Raw genomic sequence first — 6,000 nt, 5'->3', positions numbered from 1 at the left:
GCAGTCTCCTTTAACACCAGATCTCTCTCTCTCTCTCTCTCTCTCCACCCCCCCTCGTGTGCTCATTGGAGCCCCAACCTCTCTTTTTCCAGTGGTGCTTTTCAGGTGATTTCACTCTCTTCATTTCCTCTCCACCCCACTTCAAGGAATTAAGTGTGTGTGTGTGTGTGTGTGTGTGTGTGTGTGTGTGTGTGTGTGTGTGGTAAGATCATAGAAGAGCTTGCTGAATCAGGCCAATGGGCCTTCTAGCCCAGCATCCCGTTCTCACATCCTGCTCTTAAAAATTGGCAAATGGATCTTCTCAATTTCGCACCTCCTCGGCTCGATGCTCAGTGCAGGGAACCAGCCTGAACCAGCCTAAATGCAACCGGGGGGGGGGCACCTGCTTGGCCACTGTGCGCTCAGGATGCTGGGCTGGGTGAGCCTTTGGCCTCACAGGACTCTTCTTACATTCTTAGTGCCAAACTGGAATTCGGAGAGTTTGCCTTTTCTCTGTAGCTGAGAATTCTGTGTCATTCCAACCTTCCCGATGAAGAGTCGGGTGTAACCCGGAAGCGTTCAGATTCCATCAGAACTAATTTTTGGTGAACAAGTCTGAGGGCTCACCCACACTTCTCTGCTCGATGCTTTCTAGACTCACTTTCAGCTTTTCCAGGTCTGTGCCAAAGGTGGCGGTGGTTGTTTTACTGACTTTGCCCAGGAAAACCTGTGATTTATGAGATTCTTAAGGTCATGGGTTCAAGTCCCTCCTTGGCCAAAAGATTCCTAAATTGCAGAGGGTTGGACAAGATGGCCCTCATGGTCCCTTGCAAACAGCAACCCACAGAAAACCCGATTTGCTCCAATTCAGCGGTAAAATGCAGAATCGATCGCATGACATGGCACGCACACACCATTTGAATGCAAAACACTACTAAACCTTAGGTTACGTAAATACAATCTTGGTAACAACACACACAATGTAATGGGCTGTTTTTGACTATGTAACTTCTATTTCAAACACGATTCAACATATAATATCTCACAAAGTGTAATTCCATAGACCAACACATCATGCAAACAAAACATATCCTGAGAAATTAAAGTCCAATGGGTGGCCAATTTAGGAACCAATGGACTTTATCTCCTGGCCATCCATTGGACATTAATTTCTCAGGATATGTTTTGTTTGCATGTGTTGGTCTATGGAATTACACTTTGTGAGATATTACAGTATATGTTGGATTGTGTTTGAATTAGAAGTTACATAGTCAAAAACAGCCTGCTACGTTGTGTGTGTTGTTACCACACCATTTGAATGGCAATGCCCAACAATCTTTTTTGGGGGGGGCAGCCCCCTCAAATATTTTGTTGGGGTGGCCGAAAGGACCTCAGCCCCTAGGAGGTGGCTCCTAGGAGCAAAAGATTCCTTCATTGAAGTGGGTTGGACTAGATGACCCTTGGGACCCCTCCCAACTCTACAATTCTGTGAAGTAAAAGCCCGCTGGTTTCTCGCAGGCTGCTGGGCTGCTGCAGGGTGGTGGGTGGGTGGCAGGCTGTCTATCCAGCCCAACTGGTAGAAGTGAAGCCCTTAAGAGCATCGGAAGAGTCTGGCCACAGGTTGATCAGGCCAGATCTCGCCTAAGCTGCCTCTTGGGGACGCAGAAGTCCGGCTGGAATCGGCTCTCCATGTGGGTTCATTTCATAGCTGCCAAGTTTTCCCTTTTCTCGCGAGGAAGCCTATTCAGCATAAGGGAAAATCCCTTAAAAAAAGGGATAACTTGGCAGCTATGGTTCATTTCTGGGGAGAACTTCGCGAAGGCGGTGGGAGGGGGGAGTGTCCGGTGAGCAAAGCTCTTCGGCGCCAGCAACCTCACAGAACAGAAAGCCAAAATGGGAAGAGCTGAATTGGGGGCGAGGGAGAGAAGCAATCCGACGTCGCGGACAGGGAAAGAGTCGGGGAACCCACGCCTTTGCTCTCCCCTGCGAGGATTAGGGGCACCCAGAACCAACCGCGCCGCGCTGACACCACAGTTTCTGGTAAGCAGAGAGTAACCCTTCAGACGGGAGAAGCGATCCGACGGCGCAAACCTTCCTCTCCGCCGGCGCGCACTCTGCGCAAGCTCTGCGGCTCCTTTTTTTGCGCGCCCGAGAAGGTTAAGCTTGGAGAAAAAAGTCTGCGGCGGAGGATCTGGTTTCGGGGAGAGCGGCAGCGGAGCGCCGCGCCGTCGGGGCTGTCCTTGCGTGGGTTGGGCAGCGCCCTCCCCGCTGGAGGGCGGGCAGAAGCGAGCGGGAGCGTCTCTGCCAGGCTCGGGGCTACGGGCGGAGGAAGCCAGCGGCGGGCAGCACTGAGGCGCTGGCCGTCGCTCGGCCGTCGAGGCGCCTCCATGCGGCGCTGCTGCCGCCGTCGCTGCCACTGCCGCTGCCGGACGGAGCCGCGGAGCAGCGGCGGGACATGCGCGCGCGCCTCCTCGGGCTGGGGCGCCGCCGCCACCTCCAGCCTCGCCGCCCGCCCGCCTTCCCCGCCGCCGGCGGGGGACGCCGCGCGGCCGAGGGATGCGAGGGCCCGTCGTCTCCCACCTCCTGCTCGGCGTGCTGCTCAGGTGAGACGGGGGGGGGCGGGCGGGACGGGGAGCGTCTCCGGTGGGGGCCGCAGCTGCAGGGAAGGGGCGCTTTGCACGTGCTCAGAGGCGCGCTGGTATTTTCCAGGTGGCAGCGCGTTCTCTGCGCCGGGGCTGAGAGCTGGCGCTCCAAACCGGTTCGGGGTCTCAAATCAAGTGACAGGCGGGCCCCGCCCCCCGCCTCACGCCTCACTTTCCCTCTTCGCCTTCGTTCCCGCAGCTGCCTCCCACCAGCCTCGCTCAGCTCCTTCCCCTCCAGAGCCGGCTTTGGAGCCTAAGCCCCCCAAAGAAATCCCGAGATTTCTCTCCCCCACCTTCACCACCAGCTTAGCCGGCAGATCTCCACAGTCCCAGCCCCCACCTCGCTTCCAGATCTGCTTGGATCTTTTTTTTTGGCGGGGGGGCTTCCTGCTTGCACTCGGGCTGCGGGGGCGGCGGGTTGTGAAGGGAGGGAACGAGCGAGGCTGGTCTTATCCGGACCCAACGAGGCCTCTTGGTCCTTCTCGGGGGAGAATTTTAGCACCAGCCGCTTTTCACTGCCCGGGGGGGGGTGGAGATACCCTTTGCCGGGCAAGAAGGCTCTGGGGACCGGATCCCCCTTAGAGACTGGCGCTGGCCATCCGGGCGGCGGGGGCCACTTAGCTCTCAGGCTGGCTCTTGCAAGGCTCGGGGAGGGGTCTGAAGGAGAAAGAAGTCGTTTCACCTGAGCTACTAGGCCTGGTTCTCTCCAGGGTCCGAGCAAGCAACACTCCAGCAGCGAAGCGCCTCTTTGGAGTTGCCAGGGTGGGGTGAGCATTGGGGTCGGGGAGGGGTATGTTCTGGCATGCTGAGTACTCATAAGAGGAACTGACAGCCTTCCTGGGTTTAGGGGAACACAGAGGTGCCTGAAGCAGCAGCAGCAGCAGCAGCAGCAGCAAAGCAGCAGGGTCCTTGGGGTGGGGTGGGGCGCTTGCAAGAAGATCCTTTTTGCACTGGGAGGTCCCAGCATCGCCCCACAGGCAATCCAGTTGTGGGGAGAGCAGCGCTGGGGGGAAACTCCTTCAAGCGTTCTGTAGTGTAAGAGCCTTGTAGATGTTTTCAGGACTCCAGCACCCCGTGAATATTTCAGATCCCCTCATGTTAGCCTCGGGTTTCCAGGTAAGCGCTTGGAAAGCTGAGCCTAAAAGCCTGCAGGGAGGTCAGGCAGGCGCAACGCCCCCCTTCCCCCCACCTGCAGTCCGGGCTTGTTCCGCTCTGCAAATTCGCCAGCTGTCTCTAACATAGCAACCATTTCTACACACGCACTCGAACAGTGCAGTTGTGAAGTGGGGGAATAGCCGAGGAGGTTATTTTTGATCGGGAGCAACCTCTGCCCATTGCCTGGACTTAAAGCTCAAGGTTTGGAGGAGAGGCCTGCCTGCCAGCGACGCTGAGATTTGGGGTTTCAGACCTCCTCAAGAGTGCAACACACAGAGAGACCCCAGCACCCTCATGGAGGGATGCACTGAAGACAACCCAAATCTTCCCCAAGCTATGGCGCAGTTCTTGCATTCCAATGAGTGTGGGGCTACCCCCGTGAAGGCCCCGCAGCTACTGCAGGGGTGACAGCAGCCAGCCAGATTTCCTGGCTCTGGGGGACTGCATGATATGGGGCTTAGCTCTTGCCTCGGGATCCTCTCTCTCTCCTGCCTGCTGTGTCCACCGGGAGGGATATCAGGTTTCCCTGAGGGCACTGAAGCTAAATCAGGTGAAGGTAGCCGATGGGTCTCCATCCTTCAGTGAGTCAGGGACTCCCCCTGCATGCAAAGACAGACTCCGGCCGATGGAGCGGACGAGACCAGGAGTGGGTCCAAGGGTCAAGAAGGTGGTTTCTGCAGGTGCTCTAGGGGGAAGTGAGGGGCAGGTGTGGCTCGTCCACCTGGAAAGGGAGCCTATCTGGGTGAAGGAAAACTCTGATCCTAAACATCTGCTGCCTTGCGGGATATCTTTGGGAGAAGAAAAGGCTCAGGAGTAAACCCCACCCAGATCCAGAGTGGGGTCCCTAAGACGGTTGGATGGTGCCTTGTACGCAGGGCCGGAGCCTCCATTTAGGCAAACTAGGCCATGGCCTAGGGCGCCGAAATGGAGGGGGTGCTGTCGAGACTGCCTGCCGACTGCCGGCGCCTCCACGCGCGTCGCCGGAGCCTGGCGGGCGGCTGCTTTGCTCCTCGGCTCCGCCCCTGAAATGGAGGGGGCGCTGGCGAGCCTGCCTGCCGCCTGCCTGTGCTGCCGCCAGCGCCGGGAGCAACGAGCCTTCAGCTACGGGCGCTGTTGCTGCTGCCACTGCCGCTCGCTCGCTGCCGCCGCTGAAGGGCTCACAGCGTCCCCTCCATAGGCGGGAGGCGGGCGAGCCAAAATGAGAGCTCAGCGCCCTCTCGCCTATGGATGGGATGCAGCGGCGTCAGCGGCATTGTGCACGCATCATGACGCATGTGCCGGGGGGGAGGCACCAGAAGGTGATTTAGCCTAGGGCGCAAAAAGCCCTAGCACCGGCGCTGCTTGTACGCCTCCTTCTGGCAACTCCTGCAGCCAGGCTGGTGCCAAACGTCTTGCTCTGCTCTCCTTTGGACCCCATCAGCGAGGCCGAGAGGAGGGTCTTGTTGTCTGGGCAGCCCAGGACCTCCAGGCACACTGCCCAGGCTTGCATCCTGGGGAAGCCACTTCGGTGTTGCTAACACAGTAGTTTGACTTTACCCCTGGAGATGCAGGCAGCAAATGGCCTACACTTCCTGTCGCTGTTTTCTGACCCCTCCTGCTCAGCCCAGAATGGCACAGCTCTCCCCCACCCAGGCATGCCTACAAGGGCTCACCCACCCAACTTCTGTTAGGGGGTGCACCAGCCTTTTCAGGCAGCACTGGCCCAGTAACAGGGCAGGGTCACTGGAGACGCATCCAGCTCAGATATTTTTGCTAGTTGCTTTTATTTAGATGTCATTTCTTGATGCAGAAAGAGAGAGGAGAATGTATATTCCACTTGCTGCCAAAGCCTCAATGGGCTTGTAAGTTACTCCAGATCTTTCAGCCCCCCAAAGGGAGGGGAAGGGAGCCATTCTTGCCACAGATCAAAACCTCCAGGGGGGGGGGGTCTGCTCCACTCTGGATGCTGCAGGAGTCTTGGCGAGCGAATGATGAGTTGGATGCAAGTGCTACTGACCTCCCGCAGCGCTTGCTTTGCTGACCTTGCAGAGGAGCTGCTGTGCTTGTTAAAATTATTTGGCCTCCCAGGATCTGCGAAGCCTCTTTTGTGTCTTTTAACAAGGTAGTGTCTTGCAATGTGCTTTCCCAGTCTCGTCTCCTTTCCCGGGAGCTTCCTTCCTTTTAACGGACAAGCATTTTCACGTGGGGAATCGGCAGCAAATCCTTGGGCAGCTCTTGGGGAAGG

The sequence above is a fragment of the Zootoca vivipara genome, chromosome 11 (genome assembly GCF_965207765.1).
Source record: "Zootoca vivipara chromosome 11, rZooViv2.hap1.1, whole genome shotgun sequence".
Classification (NCBI taxonomy): domain Eukaryota; kingdom Metazoa; phylum Chordata; class Lepidosauria; order Squamata; family Lacertidae; genus Zootoca; species Zootoca vivipara.
This window is presented reverse-complemented; position numbering follows the sequence as displayed.